We start from the raw sequence: 17172 nt of genomic DNA, 5'->3' as shown, positions 1-17172 counted from the left end.
CTTCTGTAGGATTTCGAGATGTGGGCCCGGGGGGCCGGGTTTGACTCGATTTCAGATTTTTGGCTATAATTTGGTATTTTTCTTGTGGAATTGATTCCTTTAGCCTATATTAATTGTATTGTATCTCTTGTGGCTAGATTCAGGACGTTTGGAGGTTGATTTGAGGGGAAAAGGCATCGCAGAGTAGGATTTTGCTTGGTTTGAGGTAAGTAATGCTTCCAAACTTGGTTTTTGGGTTCGAAACCCCGAACTATGTGTTATGTGATTAGTATTGAGGTGACGCGCATGCCAAGTGAAGGGCGTGCACCGTGAGAATTATGACCTGGTGATTCCATGGCACCGTTTAGTGACTCTATCCTGTTGATAGCCATGTTTTCATCATGTGATAAATTAGTTGAGCTGTAAATCATGCTAGATATCATGTTTAGGCTTTGTGTCGGTATTGTTTGAACCCTTAGTGGTCATTTCTTGCTATCATCTCACTAGTTTTCATTTAATATTTCATAATCAGTCATGATCATGCATTTTATATCATATCTGAGTCTTAGTTATTTATTGGTTCATCATATTATTGTTCCGATTGTTTTCCTGACATTGTGAGCCCGTGGTGAAACTAGAGAGGTTGATGACTCAGTGAGGCCGAGAGTCTGGTTATGAGTGATAGTTATGGGATCGGATTCCATGTCGCAACAAATATATAGATGATTATGATAGCGCTTGGGCTGTCGGAACCCCTCCGAAGTCTGTAACATACCTAGTGAGCGCAGATGTTATTATTGAGGGATGGATTTTCCTAGACATGGATTTGTCCGAAGTACTTGATACCTGGAGATGGATTTCTCTACAGGGTTGGATTGCTCTTTTTCCTCTGTATTAAGTGACTTATTGTTAGTGTGGTATATGTTTCGGGATGGATTTACCTGGGCCGGATGGCCATATATAGTACCGAGTGGTTGAGCACTTGAGAGTGGGAGCACATGGTGCATTTCATACAGTATGTGCATTGGCATGTAGAGATAGCTAAGTTGTGTACCTTACAATGTTCATATCTATATTTCCTTTACTGTTTGAGCTGTATAATTGACTTGAAAGCATGCCTATGTTTCTGCACATTTATTTTTGTTATTCCTGTTGAGGTTAAGTTCATCACTACCTTTCAGTCCAATGTTTGGACTTATTACTTACTGAGTGGGTGTACACACGTTATCCCTTGCACCTCGTGTGCAGATCCAGGCGATACCGGTCATAGCGGCGATTGATGATCGAGGTTCCAAAGTTTGGAGATTATAGAGGTAGCTGCATAGCATTCGCGGGCCTTGAATCTCCTTCTTTATATTTGTCGTACTTTCAGTTTATATCTTTAGACACTGTAGTAGACTGTATTTTTCTGATCTAGACACTCATGTACTTAGTGTCACCTTGGTTTTGGGCTAGATTGTATCACTTTGAGATTTCCTTATGTTTCAAATAGTTTTCTTTAATGTTAAATGCTTTCATTAATGTTTTCAAACTTATTATTGTTGGTGCTAGGTTGTTGAGTTGAGGCTGGCCTAGTTTCACGATATGCTCTATCACGACGATTGATTTTGGGTCGTGACAAGTTGGTATTAGAGCCTAGATTACATAGGTCTCACGAGTCATGAGCGGGTTTAGTAGAGTCTCGCGGATCGGTACATAGACATCTGTACTTATCTTCGAGAGGCTGCGGAACTCTAGAGAAACATCACATTCTTGAATTCTTATCGTGCGAATATGTTGATACTAGTAACTAAACTTCTGTTATTCTATTCTCTCACAGATGGTAAGGACACATGCTACTGGGCAGGACGGATAGCCACCAGTGAGGGTTGCAAGAGGTTGAAGTCGCGGTAGAGGTCGTGGTAGAGACAGAGGTATAGCCCATACAGCAGCTAGGGCAGCACCTATAGATCCACCAGTTGCCCCAGTTCAGGATCAGGTCCTAGTTGTGGATGCACCAGCGGGACCAGCTCAGGCACTAGCTGCGCCCTTCGTGATCCCAAGTCTTCAGGAGACCTTAGCTTAGATTCTGATTGTGTGTACCAGTCCTGCTCAGACGGTCTCTATTTCTACTGCAGTAGCCACTTCCTAGGCCGGGGAAGGTACTCAGACTCCCACCGCCCATACACCAGAACAGGGGGCATAGGGACTCCAAACACCGAGGGCACCACGAGCCCAGCCAGTTTTACCTGCTCAGGACTATGTGGTTCTAGTCATGCCCGATGATAATCAGCGTAGATTGGAGAGGTTTGGGATGCTCCAGCCTCCAACTTTCAGCAGTGCAGAAGGTGAGGATGCTCAGGATTTCTTGGACAAGTGTTAGAGGATTCTCCGAACAACAGGTATTCTGGAGACCAGTGGGGTCTCGTTCACTACTTTTTGGTTCACTAGAGCTGCCTTCACTTGGTGGGAGGCTTATGAGGCGTATGCCGATTGGTGCAGTGCCACTTACATGGAAGGAGTTTTCTGTTCTCTTCTTGGAGAAGTATGTGCAACGGTCTCGTAGAGAGGAGCTACATAGATAGTTCGAGCAGTTGCGACAGGATGGTATGATGGTGATGCAGTATGAGATGAGATTTTCTAAGTTGGACCGTCATGGTGTTTTGTTGACGGACATGGAGAGGATTAGGAGGTTCGTGGATGGCCTCACATACCATCTGCGGATACTTATGACTAGAGAGAGGATGTTTGGTGCTACTTTTGAGGAAGTTGTTGACATTGCTCGGGAGATAGAGTTGGTCCGCAGTCAGGAGCGGGTTGAGAGGGATGCCAAGAAGTCTCGTGGTTCTGGTAGCTTTGGTGGTGTTCCTTTTGGGGGTCAGTTTCACCACGGCAGAGGTCGTCCTTACATGCATGCTCAGACGGCCCGCCTAGTTCACTGTGGTGCAACATCTAGCCATGGTTCTCAGCATGGCCACTCATCTCTCAGTGCCATTCCATCTCAGAGTTCGTCTCATGTACTATCAGCTCAAGGTTCATCTATGTCGGGGCCTTCTAGCGGGTATCCCGGTGCTTAGGGCTCCCTTCAGTCCCCAGTAGCTGGTAGAGGTTGCTTTGAGTGTGGAGATTTGGGTCATATCAAGAGGTAATGTCCCCGCCTTACGGGAGGTTCATCTTAGTAGAGGAGTTAGCCTTCGACTTCAGTACCAGTTACTTTACCATCCGCCCAGCCAACTTGGGGCGGAGGTCAGTCAACTAGGGGTCGCCCTAGAGCGGGAGGCCAATCAGGAGGCGGTCAGGCCCATTTCTATGCACTCCCTACCAGACCAGATGCCACTACTTCAGACACAATGATCACAGGTATTATCTTCGTATGTCATCAAGATGTTTCTGTATTATTTGATCCTGGTTCCACCTATTCATATGTGTCATCATATTTTGCTCATTATCTGGACATGCCCCGTGAGTATCTAGTTTCATCTGTTCGTGTATCTATGCTGGTGGGCGAGACTATTGTTGTGGACCATGTATACCGGTCGTGTGTAGTGACTATTGGGGGATTAGAGACTAGAGTTGATCTGTTGATGCTTAGTATGGTTGACTTTGATGCGATATTGGGCATATATTGGTTGCCTCCATGTCATGCTATTCTGGACTGTCATGCTAAGACGGTGACGTTGGCTCTGCCGGGGTTGCCACATATTGAGTGACGAGGTTTGTTAGATTATATTCCCAATAGGGTGATTTCATTCTTAAAGGCCCAGTGGATGGTTAGATAGGGTTTTCTTTCTTATTTGGCCTTTGTGAGGGATGTCAGTGCAGAGACTCCTACTATTGATTCAGTTCCGGTAGTGTGAAATTTTCCGGATGTGTTTCCTGCAGACCTATCGGTTATGCCACCGGACAGGGATATTGACTTCGGTATTGATTTGGTGCCGGGCACTCAGCCCATTTATATTCCACCATATTGTGTGGTATCGGCGGAGTTAAAGGAATTGAAGGAGCAGCTTTAGGAACTCCTTGATAAGTGGTTTATTCGACCTAGTGTGTCACCTTAGGGTGCACGAGTTCTATTTGTGAATAAGAAGGATGGCATTATGAGAATGTGCATTAATTACAGGCAGTTGAACAAATTCACCATCAAGAACAAGTATCTTTTGCCTCGTATTGATGATTTATTTGACCAGCTTCAGGGAGCGAAGATATTCTCCAAGATTGGTTTGAGGTCAGGGTATCACTAGTTGAAGATTAAGGACTTAGACATTCCTAAGACAACTTTCAGGACCCGATATAGTCATTATGAGTTCCTTGTGATGTCTTTTGGGCTGACCAACCCCAGCAACGTTCATGCATTTGATGAATAATGTGTTTCGACCTTATCTCGACTCATTCGTTATTATATTCATTGATGATATCCTAGTGTACTCTCGTAGCCAGGAGGAGCACACCGAGCATTTGAGGGTTGTATTGCAGCGGCTGAGGGAGGAGAAACTTTATGCCAAGTTCTCAAAGTGTGAGTTTTGGCTCAGTTCAGTAGCGTTCTTGGGGCACGTGGTGTCCAGTGAGGGTGTTCAGGTTGATCAGAAGAAGATAGAGGCGGTTTAGAGTTGACCTCGACCATCCTCAGCCACAGAGATTCGAAGATTTCTGGGTTTGGGTTGGCTACTACCGACAGTTCATTCAAGGTTTCTCGTCTATTGCATTGCCCATGACCAAATTGACCCAAAAGGGTGCTCCTTTCAGGTGGTCGGATGAGTGTGAGACGAGCTTTTAGAAGCTTAAAACTGCCTTAACCACAACTCCAGTGTTAGTTCTACCATCAGCTTCTAGCTCTTATATAGTATATTGTGATGCTTCTCGGGTCGACATTGGGTGTGTTTTGATGCAAGAGGGTAGAATGATTGCTTATGCTTCACATCATTTGAAGCCCCATGAGAAGAACTACCATGTTTATGATTTAGAGTTGGCTGCTATTATTCACGCGTTAAAGATTTGGAGGCACTATTTCTATGGTGTGTCTTGTGAGGTGTTTATTGATCATGTAGCCTCCAGCACTTGTTCAAGCAAAAAGATCTCAATTTGATGCAGCAGAGATGGTTAGAGCTGCTAAAGGACTATGATATTTACCATTCTGTACCATCCGGGAAAGGCCAATGTGGTGGCTGATGCTTTGAGTAAAAAGGCAGTGAGTATGGGTAGTCTTGCATTCCTTTCTGTTGGTGAGAGACCCCTTGTAGTTGATGTTCAGGCCTTGGCCAATCGGTTTGTGAGATTGGATATTTCGTAGCCCAGTTGGGTCCTAGCTTGTGTGGTTTCTCGGTCTTCCTTATTCGATCGCATCAGAGAGAGCCAGTGTGATGATCCTCATTTGCTTGTCCTCAAGGACAGGGTTCAGCACGGTGATGCCAAAGATGTGACTATTGGTGATGATGGGGTATTGAGGATGCGGCGCTGGATATGTGTGCCTAATGTGGATAGGCTACGAGAGTTGATTCTTGAGGAGGCCCACAGTTCGCAGTATTCTATCCATCCGGGTGCCGCGAATATGTATCAGGATTTGAGACAGCACTATTAGTGGAGGAGGATGAAGAAAGATATAGTTGGGTTTGTAGCTCGATGTCTCAACTATCAGCAAGTAAAATATGAGCATCAAAGACCGGGTGGCTTGTTCTAGAAGAAAGAGATTCCAGAGCGGAAGTGGGAGCGGATCACCATGGATTTCGTAGTTATGCTCCCATGGACTTTGAGGAAGTTCGATGCTATTTGGGTGATTGTAGATGGGCTAACCAAGTCTGCGCACTTCATTCCAATGAGTACTACCTATTTTTCAGAGCGGTTGACTGATTTTTACATCAGAAAGATTGTTCGCCTTCATAGGGGTACCAATTTCCATCATTTCAGACAGAGACACGAAGTTTACATCGCAGTTTTAGAGGGTCGTGCAGCGAGAGTTGGGCACTCAAGTTGAGTTGAGCACGACATTTCACCCTCAGATGGACGGACAGTCCGAGCGCACTATTCAAATATTGGAGGACATGTTACGCGCTTCTGTCATTAATTTCGGGGGTTCATGGGACCAGTTCCTGCCACTCGTGGAGTTTACTTACAATAATAGTTATCAATAGAGTATTTAGATAGCTCTGTATGAGGCTTTATATGGGAGGCGGTGTAGATCTCCAATGGGTTTGTTTGAGTCGGATAAGGCTAGGCTTTTGGGTACAGACTTGGTTCAGGATGCATTGGACAAGGTGAAATTGATTCAGGGGCAGCTTCGCACGGTGCAGTCGAGACAAAAGAGTTATACTGGCAGAAAGGTCTGTGATGTGTCTTACATGGTTTGGGAGAAGGTCTTGCTAAAGGTTTCACCTATGAAAGGGTGTTATGAGATTTGGGAAGAAGGACAAGTTGAGCCATCGGTTTATTGGGCCATTTGAGGTGCTTCGGAGGATTGGGAAGGTGGCCTATGAGCTTGCTTTGCCACCTAGCTTATCGAGTGTGCATCCAGTATTTCATGTTTCTATGCTTCGGAAGTATATCGGCGATCCATCTCATTTTTTGTATTTCAGCACGGTTCAGTTGGATGGTGATTTGACTTATGATGTGGAACCAGTGGCTATTTTGGGTCGTCAAGTTCGAAAGTTGAGGTCAAAGGATATAGCTTTAGTGAAGGTGCAGTGGAGAGGTCAGCCCGTGGAGGAGGCTACTTGGGATACTGAGCGGGAGATGCGGAGCAGATACCCACACCTGTTTGAGGCTCTAGGTATGTTTCTAGACCCCTTCGATAACGAACATTTGTTTAAGAGGGGGAGGATGTTATGACCCGACCGGTCGTTTCAAGAGTTATAGCCCCATTTCCCTATTTCCTGCTTCTTTTGTGTTCTTCAGCTATATTATGATATACTGAGTTAGTAGGTTCGTGTTCGGAGTGGTTTCGGAGTGAATTGAGACACATAGTCACTTATTTGAAAGTTTAAGTTAGAAAAGTGGATTAGATGCTAACTTATGTGTAAACGACCTCGGATTTGAATTTTGATGGTTCTGTTAGCTCTGTTAGGTGATTTTGGTCTTAGGAACACATTCGGAATGTGATTTGGAGGTCCGTGATAGAATTAGGCTTGAATTGGCGAAAGTTAAAATTTTGGCGATTTTGGCTAGCAGTGAAAATTTTGATATCGGGGTTGGATTGGATTTCTGGAAGTTGGAATAGGTTCGTGGTGTCATTTCTGACTTGTGTGTAAAATTTGAGGTCATTCAAACGTGGTTTGGTAGGTTTCAACATCGTTTGTGGAATTTGGAAGTTTAGAAGTTCTTAGGATTAAATCTGGGGGTAATTTGGTGTTATTGATATTTTTTGAGTGATTTGAAGGTTCGACTAAGTTCGTATAGGTATATGACTTGTTTGTAGGTTTAGTTGAGGTCCCGAGGGCCTCGGGTTGATTTTAGGTGGTTAACAGAACAAGTTTGGAGTTGGAAGTTTTGCTAAAGTTGGCTATTGTTGGTGTAATCGCACCTGCGAAGATATTGCCGCAGGTGTGATGATCCTAGGCACGGTGGAGAGGAATAGATGCGGAGTTTGGCGTTGGCTTGGGAAATTGCAGGTGCGAGAAATGGTGCGCATCTACGAGCCCGCAGATGCGATAATGTGTCGCAGATGCGGATGAGGAGATCTTGGCTGTTTAAGCAGAAGGGGGGCGAGGGCAGGTGCGCGTCCGCAGGTGCGAGACCTGGGAGGCAAGTGCGGGGCCAGTGTTTAAGTGAGATTCCGCATGTGCGGATAAAGGCTCGCAGGTGCGATTTTGCTAGATAGAATGTATAAATAGAGGACTTCAGGATTTTTTCCTCATTTTCACATCTTTAAACTCAGACTTTGGGGGATTTTGAAGAGATTTTCGAAGGGAATTCGAGGTTATCAGTAAGGTAAGTCCTTGAGCCTAATTATCTTTGGCAATGATGTTTTCCATATATTTTTACACCTAGTTGGTGAGTTTTTGAGGTAAAATTTGAGAGTTAGGGCTTGAGAATTAGAGAGTGAGTTTTGGGGTTTTGGATGACCAAATGGTGTCGAATTTTGATAAATTTGGTATGGTTAGACTCGTGAGTGAATGGGCTTTCAGGTTTTGTGACTTTTGTTGGATTTTGAGACGTGGGCCCGGGGGCCTGGTTTGAGTCGATTTAGAATTTTGGCTATAATTTGGTATTTTTCTTGTGAAATTGATTCCTTTAGCCTATATTGATCGTACTGTATTGCTTGTGGCTAGATTCAGAACGTTTGAAGGCTGAATTTAGGGGAAAAGGCATCACGGAGTAGGATTTTGCTTGGTTTGAGGTAAGTAACGCTTCCAAACTTGGTTTTGAGGGTTCGAAACCCCAAACTATGTGTTATGTGATTAGTATTGAGGTGACGCACATGCCAAGTGACGGGCGTGCGGGCGTGCACCATGAGAATTGTGACTTGGGTGATTCCATGGCACCATTTAGTGACTCTATCCTATTGATATCCATGTTTTCTTCATGTGATAAAGTAGTTAAGCTGTAAATCATGCTAGATATCATGTTTAGTCTTTGTGCCGGTACTGTTTGGACCCTTAGCAGTCGTTTATTGCTATCATCTCACTAGTTTTCATTTAATATTCCATACTTAGTCATGATCATGCATTTTTATATCATATCTGAGTCTCAATTATTTATTAATTCATCATATCATTGTTCCGGGTTGTTTTCATGACATTGTGAGCCCGTTGGTGAGACTAGAGAGGTTGATGACTGAGTGAGACCGAGAGCCTGGTTATGAGTGATAGTTATGGGATCAGGCTGCACGCTGCAGCGATTATATTGATGATTATGATAGAGCTTGGGCTGCAGGAGCCCCCCGGAGCCTGTAACACACCCCCAGTGAGCACGGATGATATTATTAAGGGATGAATTTCCCTAGACATGGATTTGTCCAAAATACTTAATACCTGGAGATGGATTTCTCCGCAGGGTCGGATTGCCCTTTTTCCTCGGTACTGGGTGACTTAGTGTCAGTGTGGTATATGTTTCGGGATGGATTTCCCTGGGCCAGATGGCCATATACAGTACCAAGTGGTTGAGCACTTGAGAGTGAGAGCACATGATCCATTTCATATAGTTTGTGCATTGACATGTCGAGATAGCTGAGTTGTATACCTTACACTGTTCAGATATGCATTTCCTTTACTGTTTGAGCTGTATAATTGACTTGAAAGCATCCTATGTTTCTGCGCATTTATTTCTGTTATTCCTGTTGAGGTTAAGTTCGTCACTACCTTTTAATCCAAAGTTTGGACTTGTTACTTACTGAGTTGGTGTACTCACGTTACCCCCTGCGCCTCGTGTGCAGATCCAGGCGATACCAATCGTAGCGGTGGTTGCTGATCGAGGTTCTAAAGTTTGGAGATTGTTGAGGTAGTTGCATGGCGTTCGCGGGCCTTGACTCTTCTTCTTTATCTTTGTCGTACTTTTAGTTTATATCTTTAAACACTATAGTAGACTGTATTTTTCTGATCTAGATGCTCATGTACTCAGTGACACCCTAATTTTGGGTTGGATTGTATCACTTTGAGATTTTCTTATGTTTCAAACAGTTTTCTTTAATGTTAAATGCTTCCGTTAATGTTTCAAACTTATTGTTGTTGGTGTTGGGTTGTTGAGTTGAGGCTGGCCTAGTTCCACGATAGGCGCCATCACGACGGTTGATTTTGGGTCGTGACATCTAACTTATGAAGTCAAGGATGGAAGCAAAAGAGCTATAGATGCATATGTGAAATCTGTATACGCAAAGGTCACATTTGCATACATGGAACCTACATTTGCAAATCTAACTCATGATGTCAAGAATGGAAGCAAAAGAGTCATAGATGCATATGTGAAATTTATATACACAAAGGTCACATTTGCATACATGGAACCTACATTTGTAAGTCTACCTCATAAAGTCAAGAATGGAAGCAAAAGAGTCATAGATGCATGTGTGAAATCTATATTTGCAAAGGTCACATTCGCATACATGCAATCTACATTTGCAAGACTAACTCATGAAATCAAGAGTGAAGCACAAGTGCCATAGTTGCATATATGGAATCTACGTACACAAAGGTCACATTCGCATACATGGATTTCGCATTCGCAAAAGTGGAACATGACAAAAGCTATTCATCTTCTCCTATAAATAGCAAGCTCACTTTGTATAAGGACATCCAATCTTTGTAAGACAAGAACTAGTCTTGCCCTTTCTTTCTTTTCTTTCCTTATAGTAAAAATACTTCTAGTCTTCTAAATATCCTTTTTAGCTTTTCTTACTCCATAATGGAGTAATTTCTTTTTGTTGGGATAGTTGATGAAGCTTGATATATTTTATAATACTATCTTATTTTTTATATATTCTTGGCTTGGAATTTTTTATTAACATTTCATACTGTGCTGGAATGGTGGTTTTTAATTATTCTCTTATCACGTCTTCGTATTTTATCTCTAAGTTATTCTTATATTAATTTTATAATTCTTTACGGAGCAAAATTAATATATAATAACTGATTAATAAAATAGTAGAGTGAGAGTACTTTTTAGTAAACTATTATTCAAGTCCTTAATCTTGATTGCCTCGATTTTAATTCTCATGGAGGAATTGTTGTAGACAAGATTATTAATCTTTAGTAAAAATATTCTCATGAATTTTTACTATATTTTAACACAATTCAAGCAAGAAAAATATTTCGATTTAATCGTCACTGGTCTTAAATTGATTAATTAACATAAATCTCATGGAGTGTTATTAATTAATTATTTCTTAGTGAACAAAATATAATTGTATTAGAAATAAGCAAGTATTCTTTATAGAAATAAATGTAGAAATTGAGATTTTATTATAGTAATATTATCAAATGAATTCAATGATTCCCAACTCCTTTTTTTAAAATTATAAATCTTTCAAAAGTTATTTGTTTTGTTTAAGTAATTAACAAGTTTTAAACCTCACTCACTTTTCATCAATTTGATTCTCTCAAATAGTAGTTAAAACATTACAAGTCTGTAGCATAGATTATCCAGTCTCTGTGGGACGATATCATAAACTATACTAGAATTTGATAGAGTACAAGCAGAAAATTCCAATACACATTGGTCTTGTCACGTGCTTTCAGACCTAAAAGCCACATTCATCCTTGTATGTTGCCTGCAAGTGTTAGTCCGATTCATGATATTATTAAAGAGTAACCGAGATCGTACCTTAGCGGTAGTACCGCTTTAAGTGTGTCATGTTCTAGTTGTTCTGTAGCTGCACACCGTTTCCTTCTTTGAGTTTGTATGAACCTTTGCCGGTAATTACGACGACTCGATATGGTCCTTCCCAATTTGGTCCCAGGATCCTAGCTTCCCCTCGTTCGGGTTTCGAGTGTGTAATATTACTTTTCTCAACACCAAGTCCCTGATCTTGAAGTGTCGAAGGTTGGATCTTCGATTGTACCGTTATTTCTGGGCGGCCAACCGGACTAGGGTGACCTTACGCCTTTCATCCAATAGTTCCAGGCTCGTGATCATGGCCTCACCATTCGACTCTTCGGCCGCATATTGGAACCTGAGGTTTGGTTCTCCCACTTCGACTGGTATTAAGGCTTCGACACCGTAAACCAATAAAAATGCGGTGGCCTCGGTACTAGACTTCGAGGTTGTATGGTATGCCCACAGGACTTCGGGAAAGATTTCCTTCCATTTCTCTTTGGTGTCGATCAACCTCTTTTTCAGGTTTTGGAGTATGGTCTTGTTCGTAGATTCTGCCTGTCCTTTTGCACTCGGGTGGTAAGATGTTGATAGTATTTTCTTAATCTTATGTTCTTTAAAGAACTTATTTACCTTGCCGCGGATGAATTGTTTCCCGTTATCGCAAACAATTTTGGATGGTATGCTGAATCGACATATTATATGGTCTCAGATGAAGTCAATGACTTTTTTTCCTAGACTTTCTCGAATGCTTGAGCTTCGACCCATTTGGAAAAATAATCGGTCATGAATAGTATGAATTGAGCCTTACCGGGTGCCCACGACAGGGGATAGACGATGTTTATTTCCCATTTCATAAATGTCTATGGGGACAAGACCGAATGGAGTAGCTCTCTCGGTTGGTGGATCATTGGTGCGCGTCTCTGGCAGCCATCACATTTTTGTACAAAGTCCTTCACATCCTTCTCCATTTCGGTCTAGTAATAGCCGGCCCTGATTAATTTTCGAACCAAAGATTCTGCCCCGAATGGTACCAACAAGTGCCTTTGTGAACTTCTCTCAAGGAATATTCGGTATCTCTCGGCCCCAAGCATATAGCTAGCGAGCCGTCAAATGCTCTTCTGAACAAAGTCCTTTCGGCCAAGCTAAATCTGGCAGCCTTCGTACGCAGAGCTCTCGATTCTTTAGGGTCCGAGGGCAATTTTCCAGTCTTCAAGTAATCTATGTACTTGTTCCTCAAATCCCAAGTTAAACTTGTTGCGTTTACTTCGGCTTGGACTTCTTCTATCACCGATCTGATGAGTTGTACTACTATCCGCGAGCTGGACTCATCGGCATCGATCGATGACCCTAAAGTGGCCAGAGCATCGGCCTTACTATTCTGATCTCGGTGCATGTGCTGCAGGGTCCATTCTCCGAATTGATGTAGTGTTACCTGTAATTTGTTCAAGTACCTCTGCATTCGTTCTTCTTTCACTTTGAACGTTCCATTGAATTGATTTACTACGATGAGGGAGTCGTACATGGCATCGATCATCTCGGCCCCAAGGCTTTTAGCTAATTCAAGACCTGCAATTATGGCCTTATACTCGGCTTCATTGTTAGTCAATTTCACAATTATAATAGATTGCCTAATTACACTTCCCAAAGGTGGTTTCAACACGATGCCGAGTTCAGGCCCCTTATGTTCGAGGCATCGTCCGTAAAAAGGGTCCACATTCTCGAGGCATTCCCTGACGTTAACAATCATTCCCTTTTGACTTTGGGTATTAAGGTCAGCATAAAGTCGATCACGAAATCTGCAAATATTTGTGATTTGATGGCGGTTTAGGGTCGATACTCGATATCATACCCGCTGATTTTGACGACCTATTTGGCCAACCAGCCCGAGATCTTGGGTTTGTGTATGATGTTCCATAATGGATAAGATGTTACGACACATATGGGGTGACATTGAAAGTACGGTTTTAATTTTTGGGAGGCGCATAGCAAAGGGAACGCTAATTTTTCCAGGTGAGAGTACCTTGTTTCGACCTCGCCTAGAGTTCTACTGACATAGTAAATAGGAAATTGCTTTCCATCCTATTCCCGGACTAAGACTCCATTTACTGCCACCTCGGATACTGGCAAGTAAAGTTACATCTGCTCATTCGCCTTCGAAGTGTGGAGCAAGGGCGGACTCGATAGGTAACGTTTGGATTCTTCTAAAGCTTTTTGGAATTCCGGGGTCCAGAAAAAACTATTCTTCTTCTTCTTCAATAGTGAGAAGAACCGATGACTTTTATCCAAGCATCTCGATATGAACCGGCCCAGGGCGACTATACGCTTGGTTAGCCTCTGAACGACCTTAATGTTGTCCACCATAGTGATGTCTTCTATGGCTTTGATTTTGTCGGGATTGATCTCGATCCCTCAATTGAATACCATGAACCCGAGGAATTTTTCCGATCCGACCCCAAGTGCGAACTTCCCCGAGTTCAGCTTCATATTGTATTTTTTCAATATGTCAAAGATTTCCTGCAAATGTTTCAAATAGTCCTCTGCTCGCAGGGACTTGACTAATATGTCATCAATATAAACCTCAACTAATTTTCATATGTGTTCTTCGAACACCGGGTTTACTAGGCATTGATAGGTGGCACCAGTGTTTTTTAACCCGAATGGCATTACATTATAACAATAGGTGCTGAACTTATTGATAAAAGAAGTCTTTTCCTGATCGCTTGGGTCCATCCTAATCTGGTTATACCCAGAATAGGCATCGAGAAAGTTGAGTATCCCATGCATGGCCGTCGCATCGATCATGCGATCGATGTTAGGCAAAGGAAAAGAGTCCTTAGGGCATGCCTTGTTCAAGTCTTTATAATCTACACATATTCTTAGCTTATTTCCTCTTTTAGGCACTACCACTATGTTATCTAACAAGTTCGAGTATTTAATTTCCTGAATGGAGCCTATTTAAGGAGTTTAGATACCTCGTCCTTGATGAACGCATGCTTGATCTTGGACTGAGGTATCCTCTTCTGTTTAACTGGGTGGAACTTCGGATCCAAACTCAACTTATGAGTGGTTACCTCCTCTTCTTTTTCCTGAGCTCAGGGGCTAACCCCGTGCCCAAGTATACCTTTCGATATGGTAAGTGCTCGATCAATGTGACTTGCTCCAACTCTTCAACTGTCGATTGGGTAGCGTCAGTATCATCAAAAGCTATGAATGATCCCGGAACCCCGTAATCATCCTCCTCATCAACTCCTCGTTCCTTCGATCCATCCAGGACCGGGGTCAGTGGTTGTTATTTAACCTCGGCCCTTCTGGTCAGCTCCGTGCTCCTTGATATTGAAATGGCGAGTATCGGGAGTACTTCATCGACTGCGAACATCTTCTTTGCAGCCATATATTCTCCGTATACCTTCTTGATTCTTCCTGGTGTAGGGAAATTCAATGCTCGGTGCAAGGTCGAAGGTACCACCCTTATGTTGTGAACCCATGGTCTTTCGAAAATAGCATTATATCTCATATCCCCTTCAATCATATAGAACTTTATTTCCTGGATGGTCCCGGCGGTGTTCACTGGTAAGGTTATCTCCCCTTTAGTAGTTTCATATGCCATGTTAAATCTGTTCAACACCCGGATTGCAGGCACTATTTGGTCTTGTAACCCTAACTATTCTACGACCCTTGATCTGATAATGTTGGACGAGCTACCTGGATCAATCAACACATATTTAACTCGAGATTTATTGATAAGTACGGATATTACCAGTGCAACATGATGAGGTTGCACGATGCCCTCGGCATCCTCGTCATTGAACAAAATAGTTTCCTCCGGGATATAATTTCGGGTTCGCTTTTCCCCCTTGATAGATACTTTAGTGCGTTTTATCATTGGCCTTTGAGGGACATCGACCCTCTAGTGATCACGTTGATGATATGTTGAGGTTCATCCTATTCGGTCTGCTTGTTGGCATCCCGTTTTCTAAAGTGGTTCTTGGCTCGATCACTCAAGAATTCTCGTAGGTGCTCGTTATTAAACAGCCACACAACTTCTTCTCTCAATTGCCGGCAATCCTCGGTCCTGTGGCCATGAGTGCTATGATACTTGCACATCAAGTTAAGATCTCTCTGGGTAGGAACAGACTGCAATGGTCGAGGCCACTTGGTATCCTTGATGCGCCCAATGGCTGATATGATACTGGCAGCATCGATGTTGAAGTTATATTCTGACAATCTTGGCGTCTCCCTGGCCCCGAGTGGCTTGTCAAAACCATTTTTTCTCATCAGTCCTCGGCTACTGGTACCTCGATCGCTTCTCCTTCGTTTCTCGTAGGGTGACGCTAGGATCTATTTCCCTTTTGATCTCCGCTGTATGGTTGATACCGGTCTCGAATTGGTTTTGGTTCATGATCGGTGACTCTATTAGGCATGTCATCGATTCTAACGGGAACAGATCCAGAAGGTGCTCTGAGTTGGTCGTCCTCGACTCTAATTTTTGACTGGTATCTATTATGGACGTCGGCCTAAGTTACCACTATATACTCCACCAAATTTTGTTTTAGCTACTATGAAGACAAGGAGCTTTAAAGGTTAATTCCTTGAGTGAATGCCTGAATGACCCAATCATCGGCGACCGGAGGTAGGTCCATTCGTTCCATCTGAAACCTCGACGCGAATTCCCTGAGCATCTCGTTATCTCTTTGTTTAACTTTGAAAAGGTCCGATTTTCTGGTCTTGACCTTGATGGCCCCGGCATGAGCCTTCACAAAGGCATCTGCAATCATAACAAACAAATCAATAGAATTTGGGGGTAAGTTGTGATACCATATCATTGTTCCTTTTGATAGAGTTTCCTCGAACTTCTTTAGCAATGCCGACTCGATTTCATCATCTTCCGAATTGTTCCCCTTGATAGCACAAATATAGGAGTTTACATGCTCGTATGGATCCGTGGTTTCCTTTATACTTTGGAATTTTGGGCATATGAAACCTCTTCGGTATCGGTTTCGGTACAACTCCCGGAGGAAAAGGTTTTTGGATAAACTTCTTGGAATCCGGTCCTTTTAATATCGGGGGCACTCCCAGGATTTGATCGACCCTAGAGTTATATGTCTCCACCTTTTTTGTCGTTGGCCTCAATTTTCTTCTCACCTGATTTCGCCCGCTTTGTCAATGCTTCAAGCATTTTCAGTATCTCGGGGTTGGCCCCGGGCTCTGCTTCATCCGACCTTTCTGCGGCTTCCTCGTTTTCTCGGGTGTTCTCCCGGGACCGTTCGAGCTCGACCCTACAAGGAGGGCGGCCTTGATTCTGTAGCTGTGCTATCACTGCCTATTGAGCCTGTAACATTTCGAAGATTAGCCGTAGGTTTATCCCATCACCCTCGCCTTTGGGCGTTTCTCGAACTGTTGGTCGAGGGCCTCCACGAACACTGTTTTCGGGGTCAATTGGCATGTGTGTTGATAGCGACCTGTGAATTAGCATCGATTGGAACAACACTTGGGACTCCGTTGGGATCAACGGGGGACACCTCATTGCTAAGCACCAGGTTGTTGTTTTCGCTATGATGGCTAGACTCAGCCTCAACGTTCAAGTGAGCAAATTGAGAATTCGACATTTTTAGGCTGACCTGAAATCGAAACCTTAATGAATAAACGTAAAATAGGGTGTATTATGGAAATTTGTATTAAATCACAACTATTATCTTTAGCCCCACGGTGGGCACCAAACTGTTTACCCTTAAAATGGATAACAATTAAATTTGTACGCAGTTTAAAAGATACGCAGATTGATTCAACACAAATAATCAAGAATGTTAAACAAATGAGTTAAAGGTACTACGAATAATCAAACCAGTCGTAACGTTATGGCCCAACTTGAACATGGATTGGACAGTAGTTTCTGCCCTCGGGTGAGTCTCGGGATCGAGGCCAATCAAGAACGAAGAACAAAAATAAGGTAAAGACTTTTCAATAGCTAGAAAGCTT

This window comes from Nicotiana sylvestris, chromosome 2 (assembly GCF_000393655.2).
Source record: "Nicotiana sylvestris chromosome 2, ASM39365v2, whole genome shotgun sequence".
Lineage (NCBI taxonomy): Eukaryota > Viridiplantae > Streptophyta > Magnoliopsida > Solanales > Solanaceae > Nicotiana > Nicotiana sylvestris.
The sequence above is the reverse complement of the archived record's forward strand: the minus strand, read 5'-3'. Positions refer to the sequence as shown.